At 45.0% G+C, this 12,085-nt stretch overlaps 1 protein-coding gene across 5 annotated transcripts in view; it reads right to left on the bottom strand.

The window, feature by feature from the left end:
- The window catches only part of fam184ab (family with sequence similarity 184 member Ab), a 202,256-nt gene that overhangs the window by 60,455 nt on the left and 129,716 nt on the right, over positions 1-12,085 (bottom strand). The window lies entirely within an intron of this gene.

Here is a 12,085-nt window from a genome sequence, read left to right on the forward strand (position 1 = left end):
AGCCCTTACATTATACTTATTGCTTTTTTTCTCCCGTTTCACTTCAGATTCACCTCTGGTCACCTCACCCTTCACTTCATCTCTCCTCTCCTATTCTCACTCCCACTGCCCACATCACCCTCTTCTGACTCTAATCCCTGCTCCTGCTCCAGCTCCAGCCCTGATAGTTCTTCACCAATCCAATGACCTCCCCCTCTCTAATGTTGAACGGTCCCTGCTCCAAACATTAAGATCATAAAACCATATCTCAAGACAATAAGATTTCAGAGCAGAATTAGGCCATTTGGCCCATTCAGTGTGCTCCGCCATTTCATCATGGCTAATCAAATTTTCCTCTCAGTCCTAGTCTCCTGCCTTCTCCCCATATCCCTTCATTCCCTGACCAATCAAGAATCTAACAACCTCTGCCTTTAATATAAAGACTTGGCCTCTACAGCTGCCTGTGGCAAAGAATTCCACAGCTTCATCAAACTGTAGCAAAAAAAAAAACCCTCATCTCCGTTCTGAAAGGACACCACTCTATTCTGAGGCTGTGTCCTCCTGTTTGAGGCTCTCCCACCATAGGAAACTTCTTGTCCACATCCACTCTCTCAGGGCCTTCCACCATTCATAGGTTTCAATGAGGTCACCCCTCATTCTTCTGAATTCTAGTGAATACAGGCCCAGAGCCATCAAACACTCTTCATATGACAAGCCATTCAGTCCTGGAATCATTTTTGTGAACCTCATTTGAACCTTCTCTAGTTTTAACACATCCATTCTAAAATAAGGGGCCCAAACCTGCTCACAATATTCCAAGTGAGAGCTCATTAGTGCTTTATAAAGTCTCAACATTACATCCTTGCTTTTATATTCGAGTCCTCTTGAAATGAAGACCATAAGACATTGGAGCAGGATTAGGCCATTTGGCCCATCAAATCTGCTCTGCCATTCAATCATGGCTGATTATTTTTTCCCCTGTTCAGCCCCAATCCCCAGCCTTCTCCCTATAACATTTGATGCCATGTCCAATCAAGAACGTATCAAGCTCTGCCATAAATACTCCCAAGGGCCTGGCCTCCACAGCTGCCTGCAATAATAAATTCAACAAATACACTACCTACAGGCTAAAGAAATTTCTCCATATCACTGTTTTAAGTAAATGCTTTTCTACCCTGAGGCTGTGCCCTCTTGTCCTAGACTCTGTATTATGGGAAATACCCTTTCCACATCTAAGCCTTTCAACATCCCAAAGGCTTCAATGCAATACCCCCTCATCCTTCTGAATTCCAGCAAGTACAGACCCAGAGCTATCAAACATTCCTCATATGATAACCCTTTTATTCTGGAGAATATCTCCGTGAACGTCCTCTGAACCCTCTCCAATGCCAGCACATCTTTTCTTAGATGAGGAGCCCAAAACTGTTCACAATACTCAAGGTGAGGCCTCATCAGAGCCTTATAAAGCCTCAACATCACATCCCTGCTCTTGTGTTCTAGACCTGTTGAATTGAATGTTGATGTTGCATTTGCCTTCCTCACCACCGACTCTACCTTTAGGGTGTTCTGCACAAGGACTCCCAAGTCCCTTTGCATCTTAAGTATTTTGATTTTCATCCCATTTAGTCTACAGATTTATTTCTACTGTCAAAGTGCATGACCATGCATTTTCCAACATTGTATTTCGTTTGCAACTCTCTTGCCCATTCTCCCAATCTGTCTAAGTCCTACTGTAGCCTACCTGTTTCCTCAATACTACCTGCTCCTCCACTAATCTTCATATCATCTGCAAACCTGGCAACAAAGCCATCTTTTCCATCATCCAGATCATTGATATACAGCATAAAAAGAAGCAGTCCCAACACTGATCCCTGCAAAACACCACTAGTCACTGGCAGAAAACCAGAAAAGGATCCTTTTATTCCCACTTGCTGCCTCCTATCAATCAGCCAATGCTCTAGCCATGCCAGTAACTTTTCCTGTAATACCATGGGCTCTTAACTTGGTAAACAGCATCATGTGCGGCATCTTGACAAAGGCTTTCTGAAAGTCCAAATATACAACATCCACTGCATCCCCTTTATCTATTCAACGTGTAATCTCCTCAATTCCAACAGGTTCATCAAGCAAGATTTTCTCTTAAGGAAACCATGCTGACTTTGTCCTATCTTGTCCTGTATCACCAAGTACTCCATAATTTCATCCTTAACAACTGACTCCAACATCTTCCCAACCACTGAGGTCTATAATATCCTTTCTGCTGCCTTCCTCCTTTCTCAAAGAATGGAGTGACATTTGCAATTTTCTAGCGTCAGACCACATGGCTGCAGAAAGGAGGAAATTATGGAGGGATTGTATGTGGAGACTCCATGGGTGGGAGTTAGAAACAGAAAGGCGTCAACAACTCTTCAGGGCATTTTTTATGGACCACCCAATAATAACAGGGACGTCGAGGAGCAGATAGGGAGACAGATTCTGGAAAGATGTAATAATAACAAGATTGTTGTGGTAGGAGATTTTAATTTCCCAAATATCAATTGGCATCTCCCTAGAGCAAGGGGTTTAGATGGGGTGGAGTTTGTTAGATGTGTTCAGGAAGGTTTCTTGACAGAATATGTAGATACGTCTACAAGAGGAGAGGCTGTACTTGATCTGGTATTAGGAAATGAACCTGGCTAGGTGTCAGATCTCTCAGGGGGAGAACAATTTGGAGGTAGTGATCAAAATTCTATCTTCTTTACCATAGCATTGGAGAGAGATGGGAACAGACAAGTTAGGAAAGTGTTTAACTAGAGTAAGGGAACATATGAGGCTATCAGGCAGGAACTTGGAAGCATTAATTGGAAACAGATGTTCTCAGGGAAATGTACGGAAGAAATGTGGCAAATGTGCAGGGGATATTGCATGGGATTCTGCATAGGTACGTTCCAATAAGACATGGAAAGGATGGTAGGGTGCAGGAACCATGGTGTACAAAGTCTGTTGTAAATCGAGTCAAGAAGAGCTTACAAAAGGTTCTAAAAACTAGGTAATGATAGAGATCTAGAACATAATAAGGTTTGCATGAAAGAGCTTAAGAATGAAATTAGGAGAGCCAGAAGAGGCCATGAGAAGGCCTTGGCGGACTGGATTAAGGAAAACCCCAAGCCATTCTACAAGTATATGAAGAGGCGGAAGATAAGATGTGACAGAATAGGACCAATCAAGTGTGACAGTCGAAAAGTGTGTATGGAACCTGAGGAGATAACAGAGGTACTAAATGAATACTTTGCTTCAGTATTCATTACAGAAGAACATAGAACATAGAATAGTACAGCACATTACAGGCCCTTTGGACCACATTGTTATGCCGACCCTCAAACCCTGCTTCCCATATAACCCCACACTTTAAATTCCTCCAAATACCTGTCCAGTAGTCCCTTCCTCCCACAATGTTGTGCTGACCCTCAAACCCTGCCTCCCATATAACCTCCCACCTTAAGTTCCTCCATATACCTGTCTAGTAGTCTCTTAAACTTCACTAGTGTATCTGCCTCCACCACTGACTCAGGCAGTGTACTCCACGCACCAACCACTCTCTGAGTAAAAAACCTTCCTCTAATATCCCCCTTGAACTTCCCTCCCCTTACCTTAAAGCCATATCCTCTTGTACTGAGCAGCGGTGCCCTGGGGAAGAGGTGCTGGCTGACCACTCTGTCTATTCCTCTTAATATCTTGCACACCTCTATCATGTCTCCTCTTATCCTCCTTCTCTCCAAAGAATAAAGCCCTAGCTCCCTTAATCTCTGATCATAATGCATAATCTCTAAACCAGGCAGCATCCTGGTAAATCTCCTCTGTACCCTTTCCAATGCTTCCACATCCTTCCTATACTGAGGCGACCAGAACTGGACACAGTACTCCAAGTGTGGCCTAACTAGAGTTTTATAGAGCTGCATCATTACATCGCGTCTCTTAAACTCTATCCCTCGACCTATGAAAGCTAACACCCCATAAGCTTTCTTAACTACCCTATCTACCTGTGAGGCAACTTTCAGGGATCTGTGGACATGTACCCCCAGATCCCTCTGCTCCTCCACACTACCAAGTATCCTGCCATTTACTGCCTTGGAGTTTGGCCTTCCAATGTTTACCACCTCACACTTCTCCGGGTTGAATCCATCTGCCACTTCTCAGCCCACTTCTTCATCCTATCAATGTCTCTCTGCAATCTTCGACAATCCTCTACACTATCTAGAACACCACCAACCTTTGTGTTGTCTGCAAACTTGCCAACAAACCATTCTACCCCCACATCCAGGTCATTAATAAAGGTCACAAAAAGTAGAGGTCCCAGAACAGATTCTTGTGGGACACCACTAGTCACAACCCTCCAATCTGAATGTACTCCCTCCACCATGACCCTCTACCTTCTGCAGGCAAGCCAATTCTGAATCCACCTTGCCAAACTTCCCTGGATCCCATGCCTTCTGACTTTCTGAATAAGCCTACCGTGTGGAACCTTGTCAAATGCCTTACTAAAATCCATGTAGATCACATCCACTGCACTACCCTCATCTATATGCCTGGTCACCTCCTCAAAGAACTCTATCAGGCTTGTTAGGCATGATCTGCCCTTCACAAAGCAATGCTAACTGTCCCTGATCAGACCATGATTCTCTAAATGCCCATAGATCCTATCTCTAAGAATCTTTTCCAACAGCTTTCCCAACACAGGCTCACTGGTCTATAATTACCTGGACTATCCCTACTAACTTTTTTGAACAAGGGGACAACATTTGCCTCCCTCCAATCCTCCAGTACCATTCCTGTGAACAACAAGGACATAAAGATCCTAGCCAGAGGTTCAGCAAACTCTTCCCTTGCCTCATAGAGCAGCCTGGGGAATATTCCGACAGGCCCCGGGGACTTATCTGTCCTAATGTATTTTAACAACTCCAACACCTCCTCTCCCTTAATATCAATATGCTCCAGAACATCAATCTCACTCATATTGTCCTCACCGTGATCAAGTTCCCTCTCAGTGGTGAATACCGAAGAGAAGTATTCATTGAGGACCTCGCTCACTTCAACAGCCTCCAGGCACATCTTCCCACTTATATCTCTAATCGGTCCTACCTTCACTCCTGTCATCCTTTTGTTCTTCACACAATTGAAGAATGCCTTGGGGTTTTCCCTTAGCCTACTCACCAAGGACTGCTCATGCCCTCTTCTTGCTCTTGGTGATTGTAGGGATGACTTACAGTGGACTGAAAAGCTTAAGCATGTAGATATTAAGGAAGAGGATGTACTGGAGCTTTTCGAAAGAATCAAATTGGATAAGTCACCGGGACCGGACGAGATGTACCCCAGGCTACTGTGGGAGGCGAGGGAGGCAAGGGAGGAGATTGCTGAGCCTCTAGCAAATATCTTTGCATCATCATTGGGGACGGGAGAGGTTCCAGAGAATTGAAGTGTTGTGGATGTTGTTTTCCTACTCAAGAAAGGACGTAGATAGCCCAGGAAATTATAGACCAGAGAGTCTTACTTCAGTGGTTGGTAAGTTGATGGAGAAGATCCTGAGAGGCAGGATTTATGAACATTTGGAGAGGCATTATATGATTAGGAATAGACAGCAAGGCTTTGTCAAAGGCAGATCGTGTCTTACAAGCCTGATTGAATTTTTTAAGGATGTAACTATACACATTGATAAAGGAAGAGCAGTAAAAGTAGTGTATATCAATTTCAGCAAGACATTTGATAAGGTACACTATGCAAGGCTTATTGAGAAAGTAAGGAGGCATGGAATTCAAGGGGACATTGCTTTGTGGATCCAGAACCTGCTTGGCCACTGAAGGCAAAGAGTGGTTGTAGACGGGTCATATTCTGCATGGAGGTTGGTCACTAGTGGTGTGCCTCAGGGATCTGTTCTGGGACCCCTACTCTTTGTGATTTTTATAAATGACCTGGATGAGGAAGTGGAGGGATGGGTTAGTAAATTTTCCGATTTTCTGATGGAGGTGTTGTGGATAGTGTGGAGGGCTGTGAGAGGTTACAGTGGGACACTGATAGGATGCAAAACTGGGCTGAGAAGTGGCAGATGGAGTTCAACCCAGAAAAATGTCAGGTGGTTCATTTTGGTAGGTCAAATATGATGGCAGGATATAGTATTAATGGTAAGATTCTTGGAGGTGTGGAGGATCAGAGGGATCTTGGGGCCCAAGTCTATAGGACACTCAAAGCAGCTGTGCAGGTTGACTCTGTGTTTAAGAGGGCATATGGTGCATTGGCCTACATCAATCGTGGGATTGAGCTTAAGAGCCAAGAGGTAATGTTGCAGCTATATAGGACCCTGGTCAGACCCCACTTGGACTACTGTGCTCAGTTCTTGTAGCCTCACTACAGGAAGGGTATGGAAACTATAGAAAGGGTGCAGAGGAGATTTACAAGGATGTTGCTTGGATTGGGGAGCATGTTTTCTGAGAATAGGTTGAGAGAACTCGGCCTTTTCTCCTTGGAGCGACAGAGGATGAGAGATGACCTGATAGAGGTGTAAAAGATGATGAGAGGCATTGATTGTGTGGATAGTCAGGGGCTTTTTCCCAGGTCTGAAATGGCTAGCATGAGAGGGCACAGTTTTAAAGTGCTCTGAAGTAGGTACAGAGGAGATGTCAGGGGTAAGTTTTTTTACGCAGAGAGTGGTGAAAGCGTGGAATGGACTGTCGGTGACGGTGGTGGAGGTAGAAACAATGGGGTCTTTTAAGAGACTCCTGGATAGGTAATGTACATGCAGCTTAGAAAAATAGAGGGCTAGGTCATTTCTAAGGTAAGGACATGTTCGGCACAGCTTTGTGAGCCAAAGGGCCTGTATTGTGCTGTACATTTTCCATGTTCTATGTTCTATTGAGTCCCCTATCTCTACCACTTCCCTCTTCTCTCTTTCCCTCCTGCACCACACACCTATGCTCAGTGCCAGTAACCTGGTCTCTGTGATATTCTCTTGGGAGGTCATTTCCCCCAAAACAGTATCCAAAACATCATACTTACTATTGACAGGAATGGCCACACGGGTGCTCTGCACTAACTGCCTATTGAAATTTCCATTTCTCCTGACAGTCACCATTTCGGGGTGACTACTTCCCTGTAACATTAATCAATTATCTCCTCACTCTCCCATACAAGCCGAAGGTCATGCAGCTGCTGCTCCAGGTCCTTAACAGGGTCTTCAAGGAGCTGCATCTGGATGCACTTCACCCAGATGTAGATCCCTGGGAGACTGTGGGTCTCCCAGGACTCCAACATCTGCATGAAGAACACACAACAGCCATTTACTACACTAGGTACAGTAAGAGTAAAAAAAAGTGGGACCTAAACATAAGCTTAACCAGAGCTAAAGCCTCTTTTGAGCCAAACCCTGACACTCCTACTCTCACCACTGGCCTACACCTGACAACGGCTGCCCTGCATTTCCCTTCTGTATTTTTAAACAAGTGTCGCCAGCCTGTGAGTAACCTCGTTGATGTGCCCTGCTCCTGCCACTGCCACTGATTGGGTCGCCGGAATGAATGCTAAACATTGCATTTGCTTTCCTCACTTCAGACTGTACCTGCAGATTAACCTTTAGGGGATTCTGCACAAGGACTCCCAAGTCCCTTTGCACCTCAGTTTTTTGTATTTTCTCTTCATTTAGAAAATAGTCAGCCCTTTCATTTCTTTTGCCAAACTGTATGACCATACACTTCCAGACATTGTACTCCATCTGCCATTTCTTTGCCCATTCTTCTAATCTGTCTAAGTCCTTCTGTAGCCTCTCTACTTCCTCAAAGCTACTTACCCCTTCAACTATCTTCATACCGTCTGCAAACATTTCAACAAAACCATCAATTCCATCATCCAAATCATTGACAAATAATGTAAAAAGAAATGGTCCCAACAAAGACTCCAGTGGTACATCACTAGTTATTGGCAGCCTGTCAGAAAAGATTCCCTCTATTCCCACTCTTTGTCTCCTGCTAATCAGCCACTGCTTTATCCATGCTAGAACCTTCCCCCATGTCTCCCAAACTCTTTATTACACTAATGAATGCATTGGTTTTGCTTATTTACCTATGTATCTACCTACTTATTTATTCATTTATTGAGATACTGCATGGAATAGGCCCTTCCCGCCCTTCAAGCTGAGTCATCCAGCAACCCCTGAATTAACCCAAGTCTAAGCACAGGACAATTTACAATGGCCAATTAACCTACTAATTGATATACCTTTGGACTGTGGGAGGAAATCGGAGCACCCAGAGAAAACCCATGCATTCCACAAGGAAGACATACAGACTCCAGAACAGGATTCTTCTTTGTCAAAAAGAAAGTTGAAGGTCTCTATCCCTACATCAACCACTGTGGACTCAATAATATCACCATTAAGAATCATTATACTCTCAGCTTAATGGATAGTGCATTCAAACCACTCAGTGTGGCCCAGATCTTCACCAAACTGAATCTACAAAGCGTATAAGCTGATCTACATTTGTTAAGGGGATGAGTGGAAGACAGCATTCATAATACCCACTAGGTACTACAAATACTTGGTGAAGCCCTTCAGACTTTCAAACAGTCCATTCGTTTTCTAAGCTTTCATTAACAAGATCCTCCAAAACATTCTACATAGGTATGTGTTCATGTACCATGATGACATCCTCACCTTCTTAAAGGATCCCCAAGACTACATCTTCACACCTGTTCAGTCTTTCAGTGTCTCCTCAATAACCAACTGCACTGGAAGTTAGAGAAATGCAAATTCCACACACCAGTTATTTCCTTCTTGGGTTACGTTCTTTCACACCAAGGGGTAACAATGGACCCAGAGAAAGCATATATCATCATTGAATGGCTTTGACTGAATTCCCTCAAATAGCTACAGTGTTTCTTGCACTTCTCCAACTTTTACCACCAGGAACTACAGCCAAATTACCATCCTTCTCACCTCCCTCATCAAATCACCTACCACATAAATAACCTGGTCTGCTGCTGCAGATCACACTTTTGAGGAGCTCAAGACACGCTTTAACACCGCTCCCATCCTCTAGACCTTTTGTAGTTGGGTGGAAGCACTGACATAGGCATCTGATATGAACACCCATTTTCATTGAGGAATGGACTGGAAGGCCTTTATGCCTTCTTCTCGTGCTAGTTCAACTCTACAGAGGGCCATTATGGGATAGGAGACAGGGAGCCACTCACTATTAAATGGACCTTTGTAGAATGGAGATATTGGCTAAATAGTAACACCGAGCCCTTTCTGATCTGGATTGACCACCAGAACCTCACATCTATTTAACAGACTCACCAACGCAACCCACATCAGGCTTGCTGGGCCCTCTTTTCTGAGCAGTTCAACTTAACCATCTCCTAGCAACCGGGCTCCAAGAACATTAAGGCAAGACACCTTGTCATGACAACTCTACCCAAATGTGGAAAGTGGCCAGTGAAGGAGTGGAGCTTTGAGTCTTTGACTTGAGAGGCTTCGACATGAAGAGGCGGAGGACGTGCAATGCCTCCTGAGACAGTGATATGCCTCTCCTGTGAGATGTGGCAATCTTGGGGGACCTCCCCTCTCCTGCAGAGTCACATCTGCCAGAAGTGCATGCGGCTGGGTGATCTGGAAGACCGTGTGAGGAATCTGGAGCAGCAGCTGGATGACATTCGACTCATAAGAGAGAATGAGGCAGTTAGAGGTAAGAGCTACAGGGAGGTAGTCAACCTAGGCTGCCAGAAGCAGGTCGTTGGGTGACAGTCAGAGGGAGGAAAGCAAAGGTGAGTAGACAGGTGGTGCAGAGCACCCCTGTAGCAATTCTCCTGAATAATAAGTTTACTGTCCTGGATACTGTTGGCGGGGATGACCGACCAGGTGTGAGCCATGGTGGCAGGGCCTCTAGCACTGAGTCTGACCCTGTGGTGCAGAACGATGGGACGGAGAAGAGGAGAGCTGTCATCATTGGAGACTCTATAGTCAGGGGAGAAGACAGGAGATTTTGTGGACGTGTGAAGGACACCCGTATGGTTTGTTGCCTCCCGGGTGCCAGGGTCCGGGATGTCTCTGACCAGGTGCATGACATCCCAGTACAAGAGGGAAAACAACCAGAAGTCGTGATACATTTTGGTACCAATGATGTAGGAAGGAAGGGGGATGAGGTCCTGAAGTGTGAGTTTCGGGAACTAGGCAGAAGGCTGAAGATCAGGACCTCAAGTGTGGTGTTCTCAGGATTGGTGCCAGTGCTATGTGATAGTGATGGTAAGAATTGGAGGAGATGGCAGTTGAATGCGTGGCTGAGGAGTTGGTGCAAGGGGCAGGGTTTTAGATTTTTGTATCATTGGGATCTCTTCTGGGGAAGGTGGGACCTGTACAGATTAGATGGGTTGCACTCGAGGGGAAACAAAATCCTTGCAGGTAGGTTTGCTAGCATGGTTCGGGAGGGTTTAAACTAATTTGCAAGGGGGATGGGACTCGGACTGATAGAGCAGTGAAAGAAGTGCATGGAGTAAAGTCAGATCTAACAGAGAGGCTTTGAGGAAAGAGAAGCAGAATAAAGGGTGAAAAGGTAGTAAGGTAGAAGGGCTACAAGTGTGTGTACTTCAATGCAAGAAGCACCAGGAACAAAGGTGATGAACTGAGAGCTTGGATACATACATGGAATTATGATGTAGTGGCCATTACACAGACTTGGTTGGCACCAGGGCAGGAATGGATTCTCAATATTCCTGGATTTCAGTGCTTTAAAAGGGATAGAGAGGGGGGATAAAGGGGAGGAGGGGTGGCATTACTGGTCAGGGATACTATTACAGCTACAGAAAGGGTGGGTAATGTAGCAGGATCCTCTTTTGAGTTAGTATGGGTGGAAGTCAGGAACAGGAAGGGAGCAGTTACTCTATTGGGGGTATTCTATAGGCCCCCTGGTAGTAGCAGAGATACCGAGGGGCAGACTGGGAGGCAGATTTTGGAAAGATGCAAAAATAACAGGGTTGTTATCATGGGTGACTTTAACTTCCCTAATATTGATTGGCACCTGATTAGTTCCAAGGATTTAAATGGGTCAGAGTTTGTTAAGTGTGTCCTGTCACAGTATGTTGATAGGCCAACTAGGGGGAATGCCATACTAGATCTAGTATCAGGTAACGAACTAGGTCAAGTCACAGATCTCTCAGTGGGTGAGCAACTGGGGGACAGTGATCACTGCTACCTAGCCTTTAGCATTATCATGGAAAAGGATAGAATCAGAGAGGAGAGGAAAATTTTTAATTGGGGAAGGGCAAATTATGAGGCTATAAGGCTAGAACTTGCGGGTGTGAATTGGAATGTTGTTTTTGCAGGGAAATGTACTATGGACACGTGGTCGATGTTTAAGGATCTCTTGCAGGATGTTAGGGATAAATTTGTCCCGGTGAGGAAGATAAAGAATGGTAGGATGAAGGAACCATGGGTGATAAGTGAAGTGGAAAATCTAGTCAGGTGGAAGAAGGCAGCAGACATGAGGTTGAGGAAGCAAGGATCAGATGGGTCTATTGAGGAATATAGGGTAGCAAGAAAGCTTAAAAAGGGGCTGAGAAGAGCAAGAAGGGGGCATGAGAAGGCCTTGGCAAGTAGGGTAAGGGAAAACCCCAAGGCATTCTTCAATTATGTGAAGAACAAAAGGATCACAGGAGTGAAGTTAGGACCGATTAGAGATAAAGGTGGGAAGATGTACCTGGAGGCTATGGAAGTGAGCAAGGTCCTCAATGAATACTTCTCTTCTGTATTCACCAATGAGAGGGAACTTGATCACGGTGAGGACAATATGAATGAGCTTGATGTTCTGGAGCATGTTGATATTAAGGGAGAGGAGGTGTTGGAGTTGTTAAAATACATTAGGACGGATAAGTCCCCGGGGCCTGACAGAATATTCCCCAGGCTGCTCCACGAGGCGAGGGAAGAGATTGCTGAGTCTCTGGCTAGGATCTTTATGTCCTCGTTGTCCACAGGAATGGTACCGGAGGATTGGAGGGAGGCGATTGTTGTCCTCTTGTTCAAAAAAGGTAGTAGGGATAGTCCAGGTAATTATAGACTAGTGAGCCTTACATCTGTGGTGGGAAAGCT

The sequence above is a fragment of the Hypanus sabinus genome, chromosome 10 (genome assembly GCF_030144855.1).
Source record: "Hypanus sabinus isolate sHypSab1 chromosome 10, sHypSab1.hap1, whole genome shotgun sequence".
Taxonomy (NCBI): Eukaryota; Metazoa; Chordata; class Chondrichthyes; order Myliobatiformes; family Dasyatidae; genus Hypanus; species Hypanus sabinus.